We start from the raw sequence: 27,934 nt of genomic DNA, 5'->3' as shown, positions 1-27,934 counted from the left end.
TTTTTAACAGCAAAAAGTAGCAGCAGAGGTAATGCAGTTTTGCAGTTTTCTGAGCCCCAATTCTCAAAGGACTCTATGGTGCAGATCAGGGGATGTTTGCATGTATGGGAAAGGTACATTATAGAGAACCCTGAGATTAGGAGACTGTTTAAGTAAATTGTTTGCAAACCTGTCTATCCTCTCTTCTGGGATAAAAACATTGTCTTTATTACCTTGTGTGAAGATACAGGACAGTCCAAAAAAGCATTCTCCCTTTTGATATCAATTGTTAAGTCCGAGAGATTCCAAACCACTTTCAATTTTAATGATTCACTGGATACACTCAGAGAAGACAACATTGAAAGTATATCAAGGACTTGGAAGCTGCTTTTGCTGTCCTCACTTGGGCCTGAAAATGTCCAATTGGTAAATTAAAAGCAGAGTAAAGAACCTTAGTATCTCTGCCTCCAATTAACATTTGTCTGCCTTCCTCTGGGTCATCTAGGATTCCAGGAGCAACAGGCCTGATTGATGAACATCTTGTGATGAGACAAAACTGTCCCCCAGGCAAGAGCAACTTTCTTATCATTTCAACAAAGCTCTGTCTGACCAATCCTGAGGTAATGATCAATCAGACCACTGTTCAACCAAGACTGTTTCTGCATATTTCTTGTATTGTTATCCAAATAATCTGAGTCACTACCCTGAAGACAGTGCTATGGATGCTGTTTCCCTGTCTTCCTTGTAAAGTTATAGTAATTTAGGTTCAGTTCCTGCTTTTCAACATTAATTTTTCCTGTTTGAGTTTTAGGGCAAGTGGCTGGACCTGATTTGTTGTGACCCCATAAACTAGCCTTCTGGCATAGGATTCCAATAGCAAGAGTTGTTATACTCATAGTTACAATTTCTTACATCAAAAGAATACAAATTAAAATGGTCAAAGGATGTGTTTGTCAGTGTTCAAAAAATTTCTGAGTGCAGAGCTTGTGATTTTTCCTTTTCAATGGAATTATACTATCGCTTCTCGGCCTTTTGGCTAAGATCATGTGTAATGGAATTATACTACTACATTGGTAGTCGTCCTGAAAACTTCTTATGACAGTATGAATGCAATACTGCCAAACCTGGTAAACTCATGCAAGCCATGGTGTCCAGAGGTTTCAGGGAGGCTCCATTATGTAAGTATAGTCTATTGCTTACATGGTTACTTTCAAGTTCTCCAGCTGAAACTGGGTAACCCCAGACCCCATGACAGTTCACACCAGGTGTTCCCAGTTCCCATTCTAAATCCTATTGTTAGACAATCTGATTTGATTCCAGTCCTTCAGGCAAGCCTCCTATCAGGCATGAAATTCCAAAGATTTACAGACTTTGCAAAAGCCAAGGGCAAAGACTAGCCTATTATTTCTTTGCTACAATTCTTGGAATATAAGCAGATCTTTCTGGGAAGGGGAAAAAAAGTATTTTCATCTTTAGTGCTTTGCCTTTCTAGAGATGTGTACTCATGCAAGTATTTCTGAAAAACTATACCTTGGGGCAAACGGATTGTTTACGCCTAGATTCACAAATTTATGAAGATTAATATGTCAATAAATGGAAATTGCTTTGTATTTGATAGAGTTCATCTTTTGAGTTTCCTATGCTCCAATTTCTTGTACTTCTGGTGGGCTACAGCCCTTCTATCCAAATATGTTCATTATATCTAGAGATACAATGATCAAACTACTTTAAATAGCACCAACATTGGTAATAGAAGAATATTTTCTACACCAGGCAGTCCCTTACAACCCTTAGTGTACAGATACATACCTTGACCAGACTTTTAGGAGGCTTTTGATAGGAAGAGAGATCACAGATTACCTGAAAATTATACCAGTTTGATGAGATGGCATAATTGTAATTTATTTCTATTTTTTTCTCCTAAAATCATTGTAATTCTCTAGTGGATATAGAATTAATAAACTTACCATAATTTAGAATTTAAAGAGCTAATTTTATATGTACCTTAAAATTCTATTCCATTTTTGAAAGTGACTGTCTCCCTCTGCCCATGCCACCCAAAGGTTAGAAAGGAAGCACAGCAACTCCATTTTGCATTCAGATTCCCCTGTCAATCACTATCTCCTATTCCTCTCAATGCATTCACTATTTTAGTCATGACTTTTGCCCTTCAAAATTTACTTTGCCTTTAAGGACTACCTCAAAAACATGGCTCCTTTAAAGAAAGAATTTCATTGTCAAATACATTTGGAGAGTGTTGTAAAGATCATTTTTCTCCAGGGAAATTCAAAATACACACAATACATAAAAGACTGTAACAAAATCCTGCAGCAAAATCTAGACAGGGGAGTAACAACAGGTAAGTAAATACAGATTACAGCAGGTCTCTATCACATTTTCTTCTTATAAGATATGATAAACCCCCTATGGCATCAGATCTGAGTTTCAAGGACTGCCTTTCATGTGAAAAAACTAGTTCTCAGCCTTATCATGCAGAAGCATTGGCTGAAATATTTTAACAGTGTAAGATCTAGATCTAAGAAAGTAAGATCATAGAAAGAAATTATTTCTTCCCCTTCTTGCCTAGTTCTTTCTGAGTTCTTCTCAGTGAATACTGGTATGATTGGACCTACAAGGAAGAGTATGTACACCCTCAGGCTGTGGCTTTGCTCAGTGACTACAAAGGCAAACCAAATTCAATGTAACATAATTCTTACATAAAATGCAGATATTAATAAAGGAGGTTAGTAGGGACCTCAAAATTCTCATTTCATTGTAAACAATTGATATTTATAAGTATAATTTATGCCTAACTCAGAGATCAGAGTATTTTTCTTCCCCTAATAGTGATTGAGTCAATTGGTACTTTTCTAGATATGCTGTATCATGCTAATGCTATATATAAAGAATGTAAAGAAGACAAGCAAGATAATTTAATGGAAAATCATTTCAGTTCATTATTTTCTACAGAAATTTAAATTAGATTATGTTTGACTTAGAAAAGGAATGGCTTTTAAAATATAACATATATTTCCAATGAAGAATATTACTTATTTTTAAAAACCCAGAAATAATAATGTATAACATTTTGTCATTTCTTTGAGAAATCAGCATCTCCTAGCTGTAACAATTATCTACTTGTGGAATGTGAATCTTCTGAGAAGATTTAGAGTATGAATGTTTATTTTCTAATACATAAGCATGTAGTCATTCCTTTACTTGTTTACTTTAACTTGTTTGTTTTGATTCAGTGTGTAAAGCTAGTTTTTAACTCTTTATCAGTTGGACCAAAATGAATTTAATTTTCTAAAGGTGTTAAAGCTTAATTTATAAATCTTGTGTTTTTTATGTGTAAATCACATTTATAAGGCTGTCACATTTTTATTAGCATGAGCTTTAATAGATTTTTAGAAAGAATTATTAAAACATTTGATCTACATTTCCTACTTGAAGGTCAGAAAGATAAAACATACATCACAGATAAATTCATGTGAGATTAGTTTTGGAGAAATTAATTTGTGGTATTTATGGCTTTGTGGACTGACATTTTGTCTATGCCTATTGTTAAAACAATACCAATATAGTTCTGTTATGCAGAACTTAGAAGCAAAAAATTAAGATAGTTATGTATTTAACCAAGTTATTTTTAACTATCAAAGTATTTATTTGAAAGAACTGTTGGAAATGTTTAATTCTATTTAGAATATAAAGTCTATTTCTTCATAATTTGTATTCAGGAAAATATTATTGCTATTTGCTGATGCTAAAGAGAAATCTGTTGTGTGAATATGTTTGTAATTTTTTTACTTTTATGCTTATATTGCTCTTATATTTTAATCTTATAGTTCAATTTCATCTAGTTGAACTTGAAAATTTATTAAACACATGTCATTCATGAAGAATGAGAACAATGAAAATATATTCTCTATCATATATTTTCAAAAAACTTTAAATGTTGGAATGATGAGTTAGAGAAAGCATTCATTTCATAATGACATTCTAGGAAAATCCCTTACTTATTTCTATAAGATAACATCTGTGCTAAATATTTTAAGATATGCTTTCACTAATCCTAATCTAAAGAATGATTTCAAATTAAGACTGACAGGCTAGACACGAGATAATTTAGCTCTGGATTTTATGTGCCTTTACAATTTGACTATAATTCAGAGGAAAATTATTTGTGCCTTGTGCTATTTGATTTATATAATAGTTGCAAAATGTGCCTATCATCAGAAAAATGTTTACTATGTTTTTCTTTTTAAAACATTTCTTCGAGTAAACATACTTATATTCTAGAAAACTGATCATTGTTTTAGCTAAAAAGAAAAAAAAAAAAAAACTCATTCAAATGAGCTAAGGAAAAAGCCTAAGGCTTCACAAATCTGGAATTGAGAAGAAAAGGAAAATCACTTTGGTGTGCTATTTGAACAGACAAGAAAAAATCTTATCATGGCCATAAAGAGGATTTTTAACTAGGGTAAATTTGGATCTCTCAGAGAACTATATCCTGGTAGCACACAGGACTTTAGGGCAGGTAAAGAAAAGCAAGATGGATTGCTTCAGTTGCAGTCACATGCTTAACTTCAGTGTTCATTTCAACAGTTCGTTCCATCAGCTCTCTGAAGTGTCCCTTTTCCAGGAACCAGTCACACTTTAGCCCCAGAGTTAATCTTTTCAGGCCTGCCTGTGTTGCACATGAGCAGGCCCATACATCTCCTGCCTGGTGCAAATACAGTGCTATTGTTTTTCACTAACAACTTCAAGAGGCTGAATGAAAGAGGAGCATGGCACCTGATCACAAGCCCTAGGACTGATGATCTGAGTGTGGCTAGGGATCAGCATGTCAAATATTATGAAGGGTTTCAAGAAACTGTGATACTAAGTATTCGTATTTCAAGGTTACAGCCTAATACAGATTATCTTCTAGAGAGAAATGGAAACTGGGAAACTTCCATTGCTATTTGTGTCATGCTCAACAAAACTGATCTGCAAAAGTTACAGTCACACTGAAATTTTATAAACAGTGTTCAAAATCATGCAAAGTTATGGACGATTGTTCATGGGGAATTTTTTTCCAGGACATCACCAGATACCAAAATTCAAATGTGCTCAAGTCCCTTAAATAAAACAGTGTGGTATTTGCATATAACTTACATACATCATTATCTAAATTTTAAATCATCTCTCTATTACTTATAATTCCTAATATAATATAAATTATAGGTAAATAGTTGGTACACTGTATGGTTTAGTGAACAATAACTAGAAAAATATCTATGCATACTCATTACAGACTCATTTTTTTTTTCAGATATTTTCAAACTGTGTCTGAATCCAAGGATAGGGACACTGGTAATATAAAAAGTTGACTATTTTGGCATTTTATTTCTCATTAAGTGCTTACAATGTAGTGTGAACTCCAGTATGCAAAACAATCACTAGGTAAGGTGGGACAAGAATCTTTAATAAATTTCTTAGATTCTAAATAAATATTGAATTGGCCTATTCAGGAAACCAAGAATTTGCTTGCTGTATAAACATCCATTCTGGATCCAATCTTTGGGCCAAACTTGAAAAAGCATGACCTCACTGTACTTGTACCTGTATCTACCTTCATTGTGCTTGTATAGAATGTATTTGACCCATCACAGTTGTTCCCTGAACACCCACTACTGTTTTCTTCGCTGCATCCATTCTGTAATGCTTCATTAAGTAAATGTCAGTTGGCAAGTGATTCACCAAGACATGGTGACTGCTCACCACTAAACTTCATCATTGCATGAGCAAATTTATTCTCTTAATGTTTGATAAATATCTATAATATATATATTTGTAAAATGAAACTCTTTATTTAATAAGCTTTGTCTATTAGGAGAATTGCCATAGGAATAATACATAATAAAATATAGGAAGCGATAAGTTCCATAAGAGGAGACAAGATAAAAGGTTTTCTCAGAAGAAAACTTTAATCTCTGGTAGTTGTAAAAATGGAATATTTCAGGAAAGGGTTTATGGCATTTTTCCAATATGAGTTGGGATCTAAGACAGGAAAAGGGATAAAAAGCATTGACAAATGCTGGGAAGGTGTAGGATGTGCACATAGAATTGTCTATTGGATGTGTTCTTACAACAACCTTGGATACCACAAAGGAAAAATGATTATCAATATGATTTAAACGGTAAGTTTGGGGCCACATATGAAACTCCTTTGAGCTGGTCACTGTGGCACACACCTGTAATCCCAGCAGCTGAGGAGGCTAGGTAAGAGTACTTAGAGTTCAAAGCTAGCCTCAGCAATTTAGCAAGGCCCTAAGCAAGTTAGGGAGACCCTGTCCCTACATAAAATATTTTCTTTTAAGAGAGAAACAGCTTTGAATGCTAAGTAAGGAGTATAAACATCATTGTGCAGATAATAAAATGCCCCTAAGGGCTAGGAGTGATTAAGAAAAATATTCTGAGCCAGGTATGGTGGCGCACACCAGTAATCCCAGTGGCTCAGGAGGCTAAGGCAGGAGGATTGTGAGTTCAAAGCAAACCTCAGCAAAAGCAAGGTGCTAAGCAATTCAGTGAGACCCTGTCTCTAAAAAAAATGTACAGAAAAACGGGGATGTAGCTTAGCAGTTGAGTACCCCCAAGTTCAATCCCTGGTACTCAAAAACAAAAACAAAAACAAACAAACAAACAAACAACCAACAACAAAAACCCAAAAACAAAGAAAAAGAAAAATATTAAGAAGTAGTATGTGGTGAGTTGAAGAGGAGGAGATTGGTGTTTAGGAGACCACTGAGATCATGTAAAATGTAAAAAGTTCTTGAATTTAAATGCAAAATAAAGTGAAATTTGGGGAGAAAAATCTGCACAGGTATATTCAATAAGTCTTGCTAATTACTGGACTTGGAAGAAAAGGAGTAAAATACAATGTTCTGAATTTTAAAGCTTTGTAACTAAGAGTTTTGTGGTGAAAAGAAAAAAAAAAACTTATTGTATTGTCATCAACACCATGCTTTATATATATTCAAGCTAATTTTTCTCCCATCTTGGAATTTTGATGGATACCAGGGGAAGAGTAGCCAGTGAAGTGTTTAGGAGACAAAGGAATATTTTAGGGAAGAGACAGTTGTCATGTCTTCATGTAGTATAGAATGTAATAAATATCTTTCAGGAAACTATATGATATATGCAAGTGTAAGTAGTGTTTATCCTTGAAACATGTCATCTTTTGATGTTTTACACTTATTGAAGGTGGATATTTTCCCAGAAAGAAATAAGTGACTCAGAAAAGTGATTGATCCTTCATAAAATCTATTTTTTTTTTTTTCATTTACTGTTGTGGTTTGGATCTGGACTGACCCCTACCCTGCAAAGCTCATGTGTGGAAAGTGTGGTCCCCAGTGCACAAGGTTCTGTGGTAGGCCTTTTAGGAAATGATTGGTTTGTGAGAACTGCAACTGCATCCTTGGACTAATCCATTTTACAGATTAATTATTTGAGTTGATTCCTGGGTGGTTAGTTTATATAGTCAGGGATGGGACATGGCTGGAACATGTAAGTCACTGAGTGTGTGCCTTGGACTCTATTTGCCCCTGAATTCTTTCTGTCTCTCTTTCTTTGCTTCCTGACTGCTAAGAGCTGTGCATCTCTTGTCTGACATGCCCTTCCTCCATGATGTTTATGCCTTGGAGTCAGCCAACTTTACACTCAATCTTGTAAAGCTGTGAGCCAAAATAAATCCTTCTCATCCTCTAAGTTGTTCGTTCAGGGATTTTGGTCACAGTGATACAAAGCAGACTAACACTCATCCCATTATTTGAAATTCTATTGTCTCATTCGTCCAAGTATTTCAAAATAATTTTTTTGGCAAATGAAGTTTTTTTTCATTTAAATTCTGTTCAGAATTTCATTTTCTAACTTCTTGAACCACCATAAACTACGAGAATGAAAAAATTATGGTAGAAAATAATATTAAATAATTTATCAGCTTTGTTGTCTTTTACTCCTTTCTCCTTAAAATTTAATTTAGGAATTTTTTTTTCATTTTATAAGAATGTAATATTTACAAATATTCTCTGATGTGGAAAAAAGATTCAGCTAATGAACAATTAATTAGTAGGCCAGGCATGGTGGCACATACCTGTAATCCTAGAAGCTCAGGAGGCTGAGACAGGAGGATTAAAAATTCAAGGCCAACCTCAGCCAAAGTGAGGCACTAAGCAACTCAGTAAGATCCTGTCTCTAAATAAACTACAAAATAGAGCTGGGGATGTGTCTCAGTTGTTGAGTGTCTCTTAGTTCAATTCCCAGTATCCCACCCCCCAAAAAAAGAATAATATAGGAAACAAACAACATTAATTAAAGGTATATTTAGAAAAAATGTTAAAGACCATTTATAAAATGGCAAATTACTTTTTCTTTTCATTTTTTTTTATTGGTGCTATGTATTAAACTTAGGGCTCCCCATATGTTGAATATGTACTTCAGCCAAAGTTACACCTCTAGCTATATATAGCTCTTTAAATTAAATATATCCAAAGCCTAGATCATTTTCTTAGTGGTAACAATCTAGAAATAATCTTACAGTATACCTCGACAATGAGCAATAAATCAGAGCTGAAAAATAATTTGTGAATGGCTAAAATACAGAAATATATAAAAAGGTTAATCTCATAACACAGTATCAAGCATGCTACTTGTTGGAAATTTGTTTAATGATTACTATTCAAATTAATGTCATACTTTTAAAATCCAATATTACTGTATTTTAATCTTTATGAAATGTTTGTGTTGGAGTATAGGCCTGATATTTATCATATTGTTCAACTATATAAAAGCCATGGTGGTGCATGCACGTAAATCCAGCAACTCAGGAGGTCAAGGCATGAAGATCACAAGTTCAAGGCCAGCCCTCAGCAACTTTGCAAGACCCTAAACAACTTAGCAAGACCTTGTCTCAAAAATAAACAAAATATGTTGGGGTTTTTAGCTGCTTCTATCCACTCCATCTGCAGAGAGGCTTAGGAGAGCACGCCCCAACCCAGATGGATCAAGAAAGGTGAGGGTTGGCCGGGTGCCCACCCAGCCCTCCCCACCAGAAGACAATCAGATGCACCAGGGAGATGAGTCAAAGCAGGATCTCATTTATTGAGGAAGCACACACAACTTATATAAAGAGTAAAAGCCAATCATTTTAAAACACAGAAAAGCGGGTACCAATCAACATAAAGGTCAAATCAGCAGGAGGAATTTCACATATATACCCATATCATAGTTTCTAATAAAGAGCACGAGCTGTACATGAGCATGGAAGAGAAGTAAGCCAATCCGGGAGGTTTCAAAACAACTTCAGTGTTCTCCTACAGGCATTTAGCCAGGCGCCTTCTTAGTTTACAGCCCCACAAAAAGGGGCTGGGGATATAGTTCAGTGGTTAAGTGTCCTTTGGTTCAATCCCAGTTCCAAAACAACAACAATCATAACAAAAACATAATACATTTGGAGCTGTATGTATCGTTAAGTGATAGCATGCACAAGACCTCAGGTTCAATTCCTGGCATGGCAAAAAACAAGGGAAAAAAATAATACATCAATTAAATCATTTAACCTTTAGTAACAGAGGCACATGCTCTTAGATTCTTAGATGCTGAGGATACAAAGGTGTTACGGATTGAATGTGTTTATTCAAAATTTAGGTGTTGAGATTTAATGTCCAATGTGATAATATTAAGAGGTAGCGCCATTAAGAGGTAATCAGACCAAGTGGCTTCCTCCTTCCTGAATGTGATTCAAGCCTTATGAAAAAGGCTTCATGGAGTGTGCAGCTATCTTTGCCTTCCATCTTACACAATATGAAGATATCTACAGGGCGTGCATTTGGTCATTCATCTTTGTGAGAAACTTTATTCATAGTATTTGGAAAACATGTCAGGCCATTAAAATTCTAGCCTATTAAGCTATGTAAAATCATGGCATGGAATTTCACTTAATTGGCAATTAAAATAATATCTGGGTCACTGCATGGATGTCCTAGAAGAGCAGTTAAGGCAGCACCAGGGAGGGAAAAGAGATGGCCTGCCTTATGATGATCATAACAAAACAATGTGTTAATAGAGTAAACTCAAGAACAAAAGTATTCAAAGTGATGAGAGTAAGCATGGATTTCATATTTCAGATAAAACATAGCAACTAGAGAGGTGCTAACATTTTCATTGAGATAATTCACAGGCACCACTATCACCTATGCAAACTCATCAAATAAAATAGCATAATTTAAATTTTGCACATTTTAAAACCAAAGAATTTTAGAAGTACTGGGTATTATTACCAAAATTAGCATTTCTTCTCCTTTATATAACATGTTTAATTCAGCATTACTGTTAAAAAAATTTGGAGGAAACTAGATACTAATATTAAAGAAATGTTCAAATAAACTATAAGACATTTGTGATAGTCTTTTCATTAAAACAAATGAGGGCTTATATTTACTACCATAGAAAAATATTCATGATTGATTATGAAATTAAAATGAACTTAGGAGCTTGGAAGCCAAGACAACAATTTTTTTTTTTTATAGTTAGATTAGAAAGTATTGAGTAGAAGGACTAAGTGTAGAAGAGTGACAGTAGGAATGAGGGTGTAGCCCAGTGATAAAGCACTTGCCTCCCAAGTGTGAGGCCCAGGATTGATCTCTAACACTGCCAAACACACATACATAGAAGCAAACAAAACCAGAACGGGCGGGAGGGAGACAGAGAGTTACAAAGGTGAATTTTGCATTTTTCACATCTGTACATTATTTGAATTTTTTAAGTAACAAAAATGGATTAATTTTGCAATAAATACTCAATTATCTTTAAAATATATGTATTTTTAAAACACGTATGTAGTTAAAAAGCAATGTATTTTTAAAAACTCTCATAACAATTGGGATGTATCAATTATATGTGGTCGCATCTGGATGCCTACATTGTTCATCTGTTTTTGAACATCAGGGATGACTCACATATGAGTTTATATTGCTACTAAATTAGTATGTAACAGCCAGCTGAAAGCACTCCCAAAAATTTAGGAGGTAAACTGGAGAAGTTCCAAATTTTAAGGAAGTACTTAAAAGCATGAGAGTGTTTAGGATAACTTATCTTTCTGTAAATGAATGCAGATTTTGCTTCCCTTAGCTCACTAGTGAAAGATTTTGACTTATCATCCTAGTTACTAATGGAGATATTTAGGGAGTAGAATTTGATGTAGTTTATGCTTTGGATTCTTTCAGCACCCATGAGAATGAGGAGGGCAGCACCTTAAATTAGTGGAGATGAAAAGAGAGCCAATGCCTAATTAAATATTTTCTTGAATCTGGCAGTAATTGGAGTGTTCTAAAACTGATAAACACTTTGGTTACATCAAGGACTTTTATATTCCCATCTTTATTATGCCAGATGTGTTCTGCCAACTTAAGTAATTACTATGTTCTCAATGGGAGATTTGCAGAGGTGTATTTTTTGCTCAAAAATATGATAACCAAAGAATCCAGCTTTTTTTTTCTTTAGGAGTTTTTACTTTGATAAAAGTGATATAATGGGCTAAACATTAAAAAAAAAAATCTTGGCATAATAGCAGTCATACAGGAACACATTTTGTTGTAATGTAGATAGAGAACCAGAATCTTGCTAGTAGGAGACTTTTCCCTGAGGGTTTCAACGTAGATGAAATGGTAGTAGAATAAAAGTTTTAAACACATGTTTTGGCCGCAAATGTCTTCCCTTTTATTTTCTATTAAAAATGTTCACTTACTTTTATATATACTATTGTTTTGAATGTTTATATATATTCAATACAAATCCACTTTTCTTATTTCTAGGTGAGAATTTATAGCTCATAATTTGACCGGTAACTTGTACTGTTTGTTGTTAAATTCCCATGAGAATTTTGCTTTTGTATAAGCTTGTGTTCTTCATGGTTTCAACTCTGCAATTTTAATTTCACCTTTGTAAATGTCAGAATGATTTGAATACCAGGAAAATCATAAGGGGCCTACTTAGAATACATGTAAATGATGTGTTTTGATTATTAAATACTAAATACTAACTAAAGGAAAATAGTAGTCATCAAATTCACTAATTATTGTTCTGTTTAAACTTTGACAATAATAATCACTAGCTTAACTAAGATACATCATTAAACATCCATCAATACCAATTAATAAGAAGAAAATTGTTTCAATATTATGAACTTTGTACATCTTAGAATTCACAGTAAAGACTGTGGTCCTCAGCATTTGCTTGACATTAATTATTTTGCATTATAATAAAAACTAAGTAAAGATGTATTAACTAATATTTTTCCATTTTGCATCCACAGTGCACACAGTTAAAGATTTTATTAGTTGTACATGTGCAATTAAGTGTGAATGAGAGAAATATAACATCTAATATTCCAGATGTTAAAATATTCTCAAGGAGGGAAAGAATTTGTTTTGTTACATTTTGAACTACTCATGTTGGGGGCATGCCTTATCTACTAGGCCTTTGGATAACCACTTTAACTTCTCTGAATGTATCCAGAACTCACACTATAAAAACTTTTATACATTATATTTTTAATCAGGATCTTTATTGATATTTATCTTCCAATATATTCCCATTGCTTATATATAATTCAAAATGTGAAATGAATTGCATCATTTTCTACTTGATACAATAAGAGAAAAAAGTGACATTTTTTTACCTTGGCATTTATTCTTTATTTTCAATATTTTTGTTTTTCCTTTTAAATATATATGAAAGTAGAGTATATTCTTGCTACTCATTTTCTTTAACATTCTTTGATAATTTTTCCTAATTATTAAGCCACAAATGCTGTATCCATGGCAATTCCAATCATGGATCTTTGCAGGAATGAACAAAACAAAACAACACTTACAAATTTGATAACTCAGGAGAGTTTAACAAAAATATTTGGAAATGTGGGAATAAAATATCAAAATATCACAAGGATTATGCCCAGATTGAAGCCATTACCTTTGTATGGTATAAAAGGACACATGGAAAATGAAATTATCTCCACTAAAAGGAAGAATGTCTTGTATAGAGAGTGAAGTAAAGATGAAATTTGACCTTAGGGTACTGAATACATCCAGCCTGAGGCAATTTGGAAGGAACCAGGGGGAAAGATAACCTTGCCTTCCATTTCCTTCTTATCTCCTTTGATTCCACTCTTCCCTTGGATGTCTCACTGGCTAAACATAACCACAAGCTAGTGAGCAAAGGAACTTGCTAATGTATGTTATGCATGTCTGACTACCAGGGAAAAGAACAGATCATGGCGTAGGGATAATGGAAAATAGCTGGTTCATTAGCTATGACCATTTGTATTTTAAGCTTATGTCCCATCTTCCTGTGGAGGTAATTTATGTATTTTTTTTAGGTTGATTATCAGTTATTCCTGACAAATATGACAGACTGGAAGAATTGCCCATAGATTCAACCTTTTCTTAATCAATACAGTTAACTCATTTATCAATTAAGTATTTTATATTATGTTTTAGATATTATGCAGGATATTTCAACTTGAGGACATCTTATAAGCCATCTTTTTATACACTTTATTACTGTCACCAGAGCAAATTTCAAGCAAACTTCTCTAATTCAAAAAATATTTTTCTCTTGGTACTTTCATGAACTTAGCACTGATCCAAATGTTATGGATCCAGTAAAATCGTGCCTTTTTTCACTTTCCTGTAACTGTGCACTTGTAAACCTTTATTGCACTGTCAAAGGTACAATAATGACACCCAAAAATGTCCACGTTCTATTCACTAGAACCCTAAATAAGTTACCTTATAAAGAAAAAGAGACTTTGCAGATTTTATCAGCACAATGGAATTTGTGATGGAGAGATCATTATGGATAACTCGGTGGGCCCCATCTAAGCTCATGGGCTCTTAAAAGCAGAGAATTTTTCCCTGGTTTCCCATAGAGAAGATGACAGGGGGTGGACTTCAACCTGACCCTTCACTGTTGGCTTCGGAGATGGAAGATGGGGCCATGAGTCAAGAAATGTCAGAAGCTTCTAGAAATTGAAGACGGCAAGGAAACAAATATTCCCTTCCAGAAAGGAACTCAGTCCCGCTAGACCCTTGATTTTGTCCGATTGCTGACCTCTAGAACTGTAACATTACAATTTTTCAATATTTTAATCCACTAAATTAGTGGTATTTTATTACAGCAGCCATAGAAAACTAACATATTTCTCTTTTACCAACTGTAGTATGATTAATCTTGGCATTGAAACCTATCCAATTTGTCTGCAATTAACTTTCTGTATCTTTACGCATTTGAAGTATTCATTCGTACTTATTATCATATTAGACAAAGAGGAGACTCTTTGCTTCCACATGCCCTTCTTTTGACACAGTCCCTGTATTAATGGCCAAAACATTTTAGTGGAGTAGCCCCTGATGGGGATATCTAAGGACATAAAGGGTCTGGCTGTTCTTCCAAAACCACACTTAAGTTGACTTAATTCTGGTCTCTAAAACGAGGTTGATTGTGAGGCCTGAATTCATGAAAGTATTCTGAGAATTGGCTGCAACTAATGCACATTAAGGATTTCTCAAACCAGAGAAAAACTTCAGATTTATTCTTACTTCTTAATGGAGCTTTTAGTCATTGATGAAAAATTATAATAAAGGTGTCGGTGGCCAAATAGGCTTGCCAATTTCTTGATGGTGTGGAGTCTGTTGACTTTTCGAGCACTGGCCATTTGCTCTGTAAACATTGAGGTTGCTTTTATTTTTGAGGAAGGCAGTACATATATATATGTCTGACATATATATATATATATATATATATATATATATATATATATATATATATATATCCGACCATGCTGCTGGTGTCAGACAATCTTGGGTTCCAACTCCAATTTTTCTAGCAGCTACCAATGTGACCACAGGCAACTCAGTTCATCAGTTTTTCTTGCTGACCTTCAGTTTCCTCCTGTGAACACATATGTAATACACTGCTTGGATAGTTGAAATTACATGATCTAAAATGCAATGAGCCACAGAGCATGCTGTCACATATACTAAACTCTTTACAAATGTTAGCTATTATTTAAAAAATAAAAATAGAGCAATTTGGATTTACCAGGCAGCAGACTGCCTCAGCAACAAATATCATATCCAAAATTAAAGCAAGAGGATGTTGAAAAAAGCAAAAGGGCTGTAATAGCTTCATCTATTCTCTTTTCATAAAGATGGCAAAAGCTTTTCCAGAATACCCCCAAGCAGATGTACACTTAGTTTTATTGGCCCCATATAATAATACAGCTATTCTACACATAGTCCAGACTGGAAAAATCAAGGAACAGCATTATCATAACTGGATTAGAGCAATCATGATTCATTGCCCAGAGTAATGAGACAGTAAATATCTGGACATGAAGTATAAATTCAGATAAAATAGAAATTCTGTTAGCAATTAAGAAGGACTGAATAGGTAGAAAACAAACATTGTGTACCATATCAACATTTCGTTTCCTTTCAATTATTTCTTTTTTTGGAAAGATTTTCTGGAAAGCTCTGAAGACAGTTCTTTGTGAGGACATATACAAGTGTGGCAAAGTAATATAATATTCCTTGGCAGTGTTTTTCATGTTTCCAAGTGTGGACACTTTGAATGTACTTTTATCACCATAGTTTGATATGTGGTTATTATGTCTCAATGTGTGAAAAAGTCTGAAAAGCTTATATTGATCCAAAATATATATTTATGTTTTTAAAAATTTACACTGCAGTGCTTTAATGCTTTTGGTTTAGTAAATATTTCTTTCCAAGAACAGTTTCATTTGTTATTTACAATAATGGTAATATAAAGTTCACTAATTATTATGTAACCAAGAATTCTTTAAAGGAGATAGTAGCTACTGTTGCTTTTTTTGATTCCTGTCACTAAGATGAGATTTAATTGGCAGGGAGAATCTAGAGACTGTTGATTCTTTCACAAAAAATTTTCCAACAATTCAGAGCAGTTTTTATTAGGTGACCGCATGTGTTCCTTTCCCCAGGATAGTTGGGTGGCAATTTTTAAAAATACAAAAAGATTAATAAAAAATAAAAAACAAAAAACCAGATATTTAGAAATGTTCTCTGTAAACACCTTAGTCATTATTTAGACTTAATATGTAATAAATGCATTTGTGATAAATTAAATGAAATAACATAACTTATAGAAATAGTTAAAAAATGTTTCCTCTAATTTAAGTATGGAATTTACTATTTAATTGCTCATAAATTCTAGTATATCACCTGGTCATTGGTCTTATCTGCTTGCTACATAGCTTATGTTCTTAATTACAGCCAAGGTATTCTATATTGGCTATATCCTCTTTTATATCTGGTCAGTAATGCCAGCACTACCATAATAAATACTACAATCACTTTTTGTGACTATCTGCTTATTATATAACTAGATCTGCATTAGGTGTTTTATATCCAATATATTTATTGAAAAGATAGGTGACGTTATCTTCATGTAACTCATTTTGCAAATGAATCAGCCAAGTAACATAAATTATCAAAAAAGCCGTAATATATGATATACACTAGGAAAGTGTGTTCTTTATTGAAGGGGGACAGGACCCTTTAGCACAAGATTGTCACCATGTGTTCAGGGGAGCTAAGCATTTCCAGATTTTAGCTTTTTCAAAAGAATTTAGATATGTGGATTTTTACTTTAAGTATTCCTATATTTAAGGATGGCAATTGAATCGTGTTTGTTTTTCTGTTTATTTTTACTGTAAAACAAATCAAATGTAGCCCAAGGGCTGCCACTCTTCCAGGTCTGCTGTAGGAGACTTTGTAAGTGACATGGTGCCAAACCGGTAATAAGTAATAAAATAGAATTCTAGCCACATCTCTCTGGGTCCACCACAGACCTTTTTCATCCAAGGTGCTTTCTGGCCTCTATACTTGTCTAAGTACTACCATCTCCTTTCTATATTCACATTTCTAGGCATCTGAACATTTCTAAAGTCATGAAATTAAATTGAGTATTTTCCAAATTTAGCTGCCCCCATCTTTTATTAATTGTTCTTTATTTTCACAGATTCTAACTACTGAGATGGTAAGAAACTCTTAGGAAATTTGTTGGGAGGTGATTTGGGGATCACCAGCTATGGACAAAAAAGGGAAAAAGCAGGATTAAGCAGAGGGAAAAGTTACACTGCATTGAAATTTTAACAAAGTCCTCTGAGAGCAGAGGGGAGCTTTGAAATTAGAATAGACCAAAGTGGGGTAGAGGACTTAAGTTTTTTGCACTTGTATTAACCAAGGGTGGGATTTGCTGCCCTGGGCAGGGTACCTGGTTCAGATGGTTTTGAAGATGACTGGTGGCTGAAAGTTTTCTACCAGCCTATAATGATATGCCCTTGCATAACAAGAATTTGCATATAAAATAACTTGTGATTCAGATGACCTCCATTATCCTATCTTGTGTGGGAGAGAGCTGAGGGAAGCAGAGAAGGAAAATGTAAGCCATCCTCTCTTGAGGAAGCCTTGAGTCCATGGGGGCATCTTTGATATCTCAAATATTCTCAAAACCAAAGCTCTAAACACCGTCAATAAAACTGAGGAAATGGATATGAAATAACCAGAAATTTCTGGCATTGTGGCCACTGTATTGGGAGTGCCTGCCAAACACAGAATTCAGGATTGCCCTCAGTACTCAGCCTGGCCAGCACAACTTTATCAGTTGGCTCCAAATGGCCAGAAAAGGATGGACCCTTGTGGGTTGGCTGCAAAATGATTAATGGTTTTATTTTGTTTTACAGAGATTATTAGCTGTGTTTTACTACTCATTATAAAGATGATATGCTTGGTCTGCGTCTCCATGTGCCCCTAATGGCACTTTGTTGGGATTTTGAACTGTTAATAAAATTCATGATTTGTTAAAAATTAATCATCTATTATTCATTCTCCACATTATCAAAATAAATTTCTTATATAGTTTTAAGTTATTGGCATCTTTACTTTGAACAATATTAATGCTGTTGTAAATATCTAACTACTTTATCAAAATACTATAGTAAGATTCTTTTATTTAGATGAAGACTGAAAATGTTTTTAATCTGTTTTATTTCCAGCTATATAAAATTACTTCTGATTGTTTAAAAATCCTTCAGAAACACAAAACAAGACTTCAAATCATCTGTCTGGTAACTTTTAATGTACCAGGAATTAGACAGTTGTTCAGTGTAATTCTGTTATACTATGTTAATTAGGTTAATAGTAATATGTTCTTTCTAGGTATTCTCAATTACAATTTTTTCAAATTGGTATAAAGATGGTCAAGGTATATTTCAGAAAATTTCTGATATGGACTTTCACTACATGATATACAATAAATAGGTCATCACTTAGTTTTCATAGATCTGTTCAGAAGCAGAGAACAACTCTCATTTTCTTCTGATCATTCCTATTTCCTGCCTCAACTCTGCCAGATCATTTCTATTCCACACAACTCTTAGTGGCCTTCCCAAATTATTAATTTAAAAGATACTCACCAATACTTTGACTGAAAACGAAAAAGCTCATTTATGGATTCTTCCCTTGCTTTATGGGTTATGACACCCTAGAGAGTCACACAAATCTTCATGATATCCCAAGTGTTAACTTTAATGTTTGTATCTTTAATTTAGTTGAAAGATGTGTAAAATCTCATATAGTTCAATAGTTCCCTCTTGGCTAAACATATAAAATTGGGATTAAAGCTTGCTATACCAATATATATCAACCATAATATATACCCAATAATTTATTTTCATATCCGTATTTCTAGATTGTACAATGTGAAAGAGCAATTGATATTTTTCCCCATGAGACTTATTTGTGACTGAATCTTACTTGTTCAAAGATGGTCTTGATATCCACATTTCTTCTGTGTTACCCTACTATTTGCAATAGTTTACACATTAAAATAAATTCATCAAAGAACCCCTGCCAACACAAATACCAGGAGGACAGTAGTCAGAACATATTGAAGTCTATAAACAGTATTTTCCTATTTTTCCAGTTTTTTAGAGTTCCTTACTTTCACTTTATTATTTCATAATTGTAAAATGATATTATTGATAATGATCACCATACATAGAAAGGGAATTGGCTGTGAAGATAAATTTAAAATCATACCGTTTTGAATGGGGCATATTTTCAAGTGGTTTCTGACAGAGTTGCTATTTAGCATTACTCATGACTTTGACATTCCAGACTTTGACATTCCATATTGGTTGCTCATCAGTTTGGACTAATCCAGTCTCTCCAAAAAAAATTCACTCTGAATATTCCATTATGTTAAGCAGAATTAAAAATCAAAGGAAGGACACATTGTGAAGCATATTTTAATATTGAAGTTTGCATAAATACATTATGTACCTCACCTGCTTGCAAAAAAAGGAAAATGAGTAGTTAAAATATGATACAGACATATTTTTAAAATGATATAAAGATATTTTCTAAGTTTGGAAGGAATATTGATAAATTTACTCAAAATTCAAGGCAAAGATAAGTTCTGATAACATTTAAAGTACAATTGCATTTAAATTAGTACTATAAAATGAATAATATAGTTAAATGTCGTATCCTATATTTCTCTGAAAATTTACCATTTATGAAAATTGTTCATGGTGTCAGCATTTTATAATATAATCCAATAATTATTATTTTTTTATATCTATATTTATTAAATAACTTGATTATTTATCTACAGTAGTCACCTGCTTTTATGTGAGTACTAAAATACATTTTAGGCCAATTGATTTCATATTTCATAAACCACCACGTTTGATGCCATTTTGCTTGTCTTCCTGTATCCCTTAGAAATTGCCTAAAAGACTTTACACTATGGAATGAATGTTTACCAAAGAAAGAAAGAAATGCTGCCTAAGCAATGTTTTAGAGAAATTGATGATTTCTCTTCTTCTTTCAGTACTAATATTATTTAAAGCAAACTGGTCTTTTATTCTGATGAAATATTATTTCTCATTTTTAAAAAATGAGTATTGCAGCTATTTGGTTCATTTATGTTTGCTCTATGTTAAGGTTTGTATATGAAGTATCCCCCACTGATTGAAGCTGAAGGCTTGTTGTACAATGCAGCAAGGTTTAGACTTAGGACCTTCCAGAAGGTAATTGGATCATGAGGCTCTGATCTCATCAATGGATTAGCAAATGTAGGTGTGGGGCCTAGTTAAAGGAAATAGTCACTGGAGGTGCATCATGGACGAATGTATCTTGTCCCCCAGTTCATATTTCTCCCTCTTACTGCTTCTTGGCTGCCATGGGTTTCTCCACATGCTTCTGCCGTGATGTTCTACCTTGCCTCAGGCCAGAGCAATGGAGCCAGCCAATCATGTCTGAAACCTCTGAAACTCAAGAGCATAAATCTTTTCTCTTCTCAGTTTTTATTTTCCTCAATTATTTTTTCCAGGAATGAAAAGCTAATAGATTTTATTTTATATTTGGTATGGAAGACTTAAACTTTATGAAATACTATCTCTATGAATTTAAATAATATTATAATAAATATATAAAATTATAAGTCAGCAAGCAAAATTTAACCTTTATTTAATTTTAAAATTATATATATTATTAAAATGACACCATTTAAACTGAAGGAATACACTTATTTTTTTACTAAATTTTAATTAAATCTTTAAGGGATTCAAAACATTGTTAAAATACATTAAAAAAAGTAGATGATTAAAAAAAAAGGCACTGTGAAAACAGGAATAGAATCTTTTTCCTGTATACCAGAATTCAGCATAACACCTGATGTATAAAAGGTAACCAATAACTGTCTTTGGATTATAATTACACAAAGGCAGTTAATAAATGACATAATGATAAAATATCTTTTAATGAAATGGAGTAATAACATTTCTAGTATTTTCAAAGATCTTTTTACCAGATTATTTCCATCAAACTACAGCTACACAATAATATAATGTAATAATTTCTCTATTTATATAATGCTTAATGAATGTTTAACTCTCTTAACGGTCAGGAATTTACAAAGGAGTGTGAATGACTTGATATAATCTGGTGAGGTATTTTTGTATATAAAATTTAAGATCCTCGGTTATACCATTTTCTCTCCAAATGTCTTCTGCCTTTTTTTTTCCTTTCCCACCTCCATTACTCATAATTTTTTTCTTATTCCTTTCGCTTCTGTCCATTCTCTTATGAAATTCCTTCTGTGACTTGACTTAGTCTCCTCTGGCCAGTGGTATCCTAGCCATGCTATAGTAAACAAATTACATTACTGTAATAAATGCTGATCCAAACTCCACTTGTGCCCTCAATGACACACCAGATTTTTTGTATCTAACCATTTTCTTTTACCTTAACAAATAAGAAAAATATACTACAAATATCCACTTATCTGATACTCTTCTATTTTTCACCTCACTTTTAATCCTTGTGGGTTTGGGAATATCTCCATTTGACTAATAGATTCTAGTTATTTACAAATAATTTCATTCACTCTGATTCTCCTTTTTATTTCTAATTTTCAGGATAGACAACATGTTTTTCTTAATAGAGTGATAGTCTTTACTTTTTCTATATATATTTAATTGCTTTTTATATAATTTGTAGGAGATTTAAGTCTGTATATTTAATAAGTTATCAATGTGTTTTATTTTTTAATAGTAGATTTAGGTTTACAGTAAAATTGGGCTAAAGGTATAGAAATTTCTTATAAATCTCTTTGTACTACATATAGCAGCCTCCTCAACATCCCACAACAGACTTATGGTAAGTGTTATAGTCCAAACACCTGCATAGACATATCATTATCACATGGGTTCCTTTAGGGTTCACTCCTATATATTCTGTGGGTTTTGATTAATGTATAATGGCATGTACTAACATCGTGGTAACATGCAGAATAATTCACTGCCCTAAGAACACTCTGTGCTCACTTATTTATCACTCCCCTAACCTCTAGTGACTACTGATCTTTTTATTATCTCCACATTTCTTTTGTAAATGTCTTATATAGTAGTAGGTGGTATACAGTCATTGAGTAGTTGGAGTAGTTGTAGCCTTTTCAAATTTTTTTTCACTTAGTAATATACATTTATATCTCCTCCATTTCTTTTCATGACTTGATAGCTTATTTGTTTTTAGTGCTGAATGTTATTCCATTGGTTCAATATATCACATTCAATTTATTTTTTCCCCTGTTAGAGGACATCTTGGTTGCTTCCAAGTATTGGCAACTATAAACAAGCTTCTATACCATGCATTGGCACAGTTTTGGGTGGACATAGGTTTTCAGCTTTTTTGTTAAACATCAAGAACATGATTTTTTTTACTTCTATGGTTAAAGTCTATTTTGTATGAAATTGCCAAACTGTCTTTCAAAAAAGCTATATTATTTTGTATTTCCACCAGCTGTGAATATGACACTCTGTTGTTGTATCTCAATATTTACTACTGACTTTTAAAAATATCTGTATTATATTTTCAAGAGGTCTTTCTGGACCACTAACTGCAAATATAGCAAAGCTCTTTTTCTGAATTATGTTTCTTCAGAGAAGAATTAACTGTTTAATTTGACAAATATGTTTTCTGTCATCTCATATGCACATCTGAGATTCCATGTCTTTGATAGTATATGATGATGCTATTAATACTATTACTGTTATCAATAGCAATAAGAATATCAATATTCATTGCCTTGGTGTGAAGCTATATGTTTACAAAAACTTTCAATAAATTCGCATCTTGTGAGGAAATACTGTGGTATAATAGGAAGAAATGAACAGAGAAAGTCAAACATGGATTAGACTTTTAGTACATTTTTTTTCCTTTTGAGAGCAGGTACTATTTATTAGCTGACCCGATTACAAAAATACCATGGGAGCTACCTTAGTTCATCCTTCTAATGAGTGTTGATGGGTTCTTTTCTGTTGCCAGCATCCCATCCCCTCCTTCAACAAAATAGGTGGTCATTTTTTTCATTCTGCCTTGTGAAGAAGATAATTTGAAGGACCAGAAAAAGTTATTTGCTCCTTTTAATAATTTTTTGAAAGTGTAGTTCTCTTGAATCAGATTCCGCATGCAAATAATGCCATCCTTATGAAGAGATCAATCCATCAAAGTGTTATCTGTCATGGTAATCTGTTTCTTATTGATTTTGCCATATCTACACTTGCAGATTAGTTCATTCATGGACTTTAGATTCAGGTAACCCCATACAGTATGTGTTTCTGCATGTTAACTAAAGCCTGCTGAGCTTAACAAAGGTGATATTGAGGGAAGGCAAAGCTGCAACTCCTAATGGTCTTTGGGCTTATACCATTGATACCTCTGGTCCTGATGACAATTGCCAATTTGCATTCTGAAGGTACATAGAATTTGCCAACTTTTTTTTGCCATCCTAGACATTTGAATCTCGTTTCTGTACACCTGCCTATATTCTTTGTGATAGTGCTTGGCTTTTTCATAGATTTCATTCTCTTCCTCTTTGCCTTTTAAAGCGCCTTTAGGCAAACTGCATTCTCAAAAACTTTACCTTTAGCTCTGCAAAATTCATTTACAGTTTCTTAAGGGTTTCTGGCACAGCAGGAACTTTTCTTCTCTTCAGCACCCTCCATAGTTCCAGCCCAGAAAAAGAGCTTATATTACTTTTTACAATAACATCCAAGACCAATACACTCTCTTGTAATTTACAAATAAAAGACAAAAATGACTTGAGAAAATACAACAATTAAGAATTAATATATGACTCTCATATTAGTTTTTAGTTTTTCCATACCAAATTAGAACAAATTGCCTTCAAAAAGAGAAATATATTATGCTATTTCTCTTAGGGAGTATTAACATAGGTCTCTTAAAGGACCAAATTTAAGGTGTGAACAGAGCTGTTTTCCTATCTGAAGCTTTAAGGGAGAATCCTTTTCTTTTTTTTAATAGCTTAAGGCTGTCTGCATTCCTAGTATCACAGCCATTGACCTTTGTCAAGGCCAACAAAGGCAGATTGAGTCCTTTTCATATTATGTCACTATGGCCCTAACATTTGCCCACTGTCCAATTTTAATGATACATATGATTACACTGTGTCAATGAGAATAATCTCCCATCTGAAATTCAGCTGGAAATCAATCTTAATGGCATCTTCAAACTCAATTCCTTTTGCCACATAACATACCTTATTCACAAGCTTTAGTTCTTAGGACAAGGACAAGGACATATTTGGTGGCCATTGTTCTCTCCAACTTAAGTGTCTAGGAAAATCCCAACACAGACTGTCAATAAATGGAAGGTATACTTATTCATTCAATAAAATCTGTAATAGTTTATTTTGGACATATAATTTAAATTTTCATTAATTATGTAACACAAAGGAAACCTGAAGTTAGACAAGACATTTATTGTGTAACTTATGAAAGTTATAAATATTTTCCTTTTCATGATTGCTCCTTTGCTTAATGGAAAGCTAATTGACTAATAGATTTTAGTAAAGGAAATAAATAACAAACTTTGTAATTTATATTTTTCAAATATAAAACTATAAAAAGATGGCAATGCTTACTTTTGATTTGAGGCCACATAGAAGGTTAAAAATTTTTTACATGCTAAGTAGCATGTTTACTATTATTCAGGTCACCATGTTTTTATAAAGAAACTGAGATACTCAAACTAATATTTCAAGATCTTTGTTTACTTTATTTAATTGCAGGTCTAGTATTCTTACAATCATTAGTTGTTTTGAGCAGTGCAGAGGTAACAACTAAGTGTTCTTTTTTCTGACTTTTAAAAAATTTCCAAAGAGAACAATTATTGTACAAAATCAAAAAGTGGTAAGGCAAAACTCTAGCTTCCGATGGCATAAAAATCACTGCTTTCTTTCAGTTGGGATTCTTGATCTCATTAATGGCCTGAAATTGCATGAGATGCGTTTTCCATTTAGACAATTAACTTATTAATCCACTTCATGTGGCATCCGTTTGCTCATATATAATTTTTCAGAAAGATTATTCATACCTCCTTACACTCATGGCTCCTTGCTATTTTCAAATGCAATATATAATTACTACAGGATAGAAAATACTAAAATAAAGCACCTGGAGGAAGTTATTGGCCTTTGGAAATGAAAAATCACACACAAATCGTTTTGTAAACCTCTGAAACTCAGACATTGAGGGATAGTATTTGAATAATTCATTTTCTAACTCAGTGCATAGCATGCTTAGACTTTGGTGCAATTTGGCAAATGAAGACTTTCCATGGAGGACAATTTCATTCACAGCAAAGAGGTGTTTCAGAAGAAGATGACTAAAGTCATATAGAGCTCTGTAAACTGAATTATTATACAGGTCTCCTCTCTCATTCCTTTTTCTCAGTCAGGAGAAAAATGCACACTTAAAAATAAGATAAAATAGAAAAGATTCACTGGAAAATGTATTTGATTTACAAGTGGGATATAAGATTTAAAATAAATATCTTGCTTATGTGGGCAAGTGAGTTCTAATTAATTGTGTATTTTATTTATAAGGACTAATTAGAAATACCTTTTAATTCATACCCCTTCATTGAAAATAATTCTAAAATACTTTAAAGTTAACTCTCTGACCTGTAAAAATCTGCTTTGATATCTTATACAATAAATTTAACTATATGTTCAATCCAGAATCTTTAATTCAAATAGGTATAAAATATAAAAAATGGTTAATAAATATGTAGAGAAGTAAGCTTATCTATACTGTATACTGTATATAGTTTGTAATACCTCAAGATTACCCTTATCAAGCCTCAGTGTTCTAGTGAGTCAGCACTGATCTGTAACAAAAGTAAAGAAAATTCTTTAAATAAGTTTGTTATAAACACATATAAAAGATAAATTATAATCTCCCATGCAAAGGAAAATAAAACCTGTTAGTAGGCCAATTCAACCATTTATTTTCTTAGTACGTGTGAGAAATAGAAAGTCTGGTGGTTGATTTGCAGAATATAGTATATGTAGCCTTAAATGTAAAATTGGAATATAAGAAGGGCAGCCAGAGGGAAATTAGAGTAGAATGAAAAGTTACACAATAGCTCCATAGCCTATGGATTTCTTTAAATAACCCAATTAGCCTTTTTTGAGCTTCCCCATCTTTATCAAATCATAGCCATTTAAACTATCTCCCTTTCCTTTGTCCTCCCTGATTTTACAATTAGCCAGTCATGTAGATTGAAACCCCAAGTTCCTCCCAGGAGAGCAAGGTGCAATGCTCTGTTAGGGATAAAGACTAACACAGGAGGACTGCCCCTGGAGTGTGCTTGCTTACCAGACTGTGTTTGAGCACACCCTTCTGCAGAAGGAAATTTTGCCTTGCTGAGCTACTTCCCAGTACATGTCTGAATCCTTATGAAACCTTTGCATTCCTAACAATGCATTCAATAGGAAGAAATAATGATGAGGAAATCATTGTTATACAAAATAGAAAAAAACATAGTTGAGATTTCTTTGATTAGGGTCTGCTTAATGTGAGCCTATATTTAGCTAAGAAGAGACATGCACATATATATTCATTGCATAATTATTTTTAGTTATTTATTTAATAAGCATCTGAAGAACTGTCAAGAATTATTTTGGAGAACTTTTCTTTAATGGAAATAATTTAGATGATGAAAACAAAAATTATTTATCTATTTCCCGCTCTGTGTGTGACCTTGATCAAACTATTTACCTCCTTTCCAGCCACAGTACTTTGTTCCTCAATTTATTCATCTGAAATTTGCAATTGGAGTTCAGGAATAGAGCAGAAGGTATTCCACAGCTTGGGTCTTGGTTTTGGAATTTAGCCATTCATTGGCATGTTTGCCTTGCCTGCTAAATGGTACAAAATGCATTTGCATAGGAATTGAATGGTCCCTTGAGAGGGAAGGCATTGTAAGTGAAGACAGAATTAGGCAAAAAAAATAAAAATTAAAAATTAAAACTTCACATCAGTACAAATCTTTAACATTTATGGGGAAAGAGTGATTCTTTGTAACAAAGTTTTGACAAACTCTGTGTGTGTTAGTGTACATGTTGTTGTAGGAAGAAGGGTTGATGAATTTGGGGATCTGATTCTGAGAAGGTTTTTTGTTTTCTTTTAATGTATAGGAAAATCACAAAGATTCCTTTAAAAAAAAATCTGTATTTCTACATGAGTTGGTAGCCTAGAGTTGAAAAATTTTGGGCTATCTGTATGATTGATTTATGTCTTAGTATAAAGGTCCAAATGAACAATGACAATAGAAACACATTGTAAACTCTTTCAAGTAAATGTTAAACTATGTCTATCAATAAGTGAATTCCACTGTACAAATACAGATCTGATTTGCCTTTTACCATATGTATGAAGTGAACTCAACCCTTGACAGCATTTTCTTCCATTCTATTCTCTTAGCTGTGTACCACTTGATCAAATAACTGTAATTCAGATTTAACAAGAGTCTATATACAGTCTGAATATTTGAAGAAACTCAGGTATTATTATGTTGATGATAATGTTCATACTTTAAAACATCAAGAGTTATGAGAAAGTTTATCCAATTACCTAGTTAATTCATACTTAAGAAAAAATAGATTTTATATGTGTGTGTGGTCTATGAAAAAATTGATGAACAAAATCACTATTTTTAATTCTTGAGGCATTGCTTAGATTCATGTGCTGACACTAGTTCTCTGAAGAATAATTTTTAATAGCATTTCTTAGTTCTCATATACATTTAGGTGTTTTATCATATTGATTTTATGTTTCATTCTGCTTAACAGACCCTAATTTTCTTTATTATACCTTATGTTAACCCTACCAACTATACCTCCTCCTATTGTTTTGTGATTCAATTAATTATATTACATTCATCCACATTTTTAAAATGTGCAGATATGAGCCAGACATAGAGCCTATGATATGAGCCTAATG

The 27,934-nt window shown here is 33.1% G+C and overlaps 1 protein-coding gene and 1 pseudogene across 1 annotated transcript in view; one reads left to right on the top strand and one right to left on the bottom strand.

The window, feature by feature from the left end:
• Positions 1–27,934, top strand: part of Ccser1 (coiled-coil serine rich protein 1) — a 660,775-nt gene that overhangs the window by 336,628 nt on the left and 296,213 nt on the right. The gene's annotated exons all lie outside the window — the stretch shown is intronic.
• Positions 22,905–23,632, bottom strand: LOC114085386 (large ribosomal subunit protein uL30 pseudogene; annotated as a pseudogene).

Source organism: Marmota flaviventris, chromosome 7 (genome assembly GCF_047511675.1).
Source record: "Marmota flaviventris isolate mMarFla1 chromosome 7, mMarFla1.hap1, whole genome shotgun sequence".
NCBI classification, from domain to species: Eukaryota; Metazoa; Chordata; class Mammalia; order Rodentia; family Sciuridae; genus Marmota; species Marmota flaviventris.
Note: the sequence above shows the minus strand (reverse complement) of the source record. Positions and strands in the feature narration are given on the sequence as shown.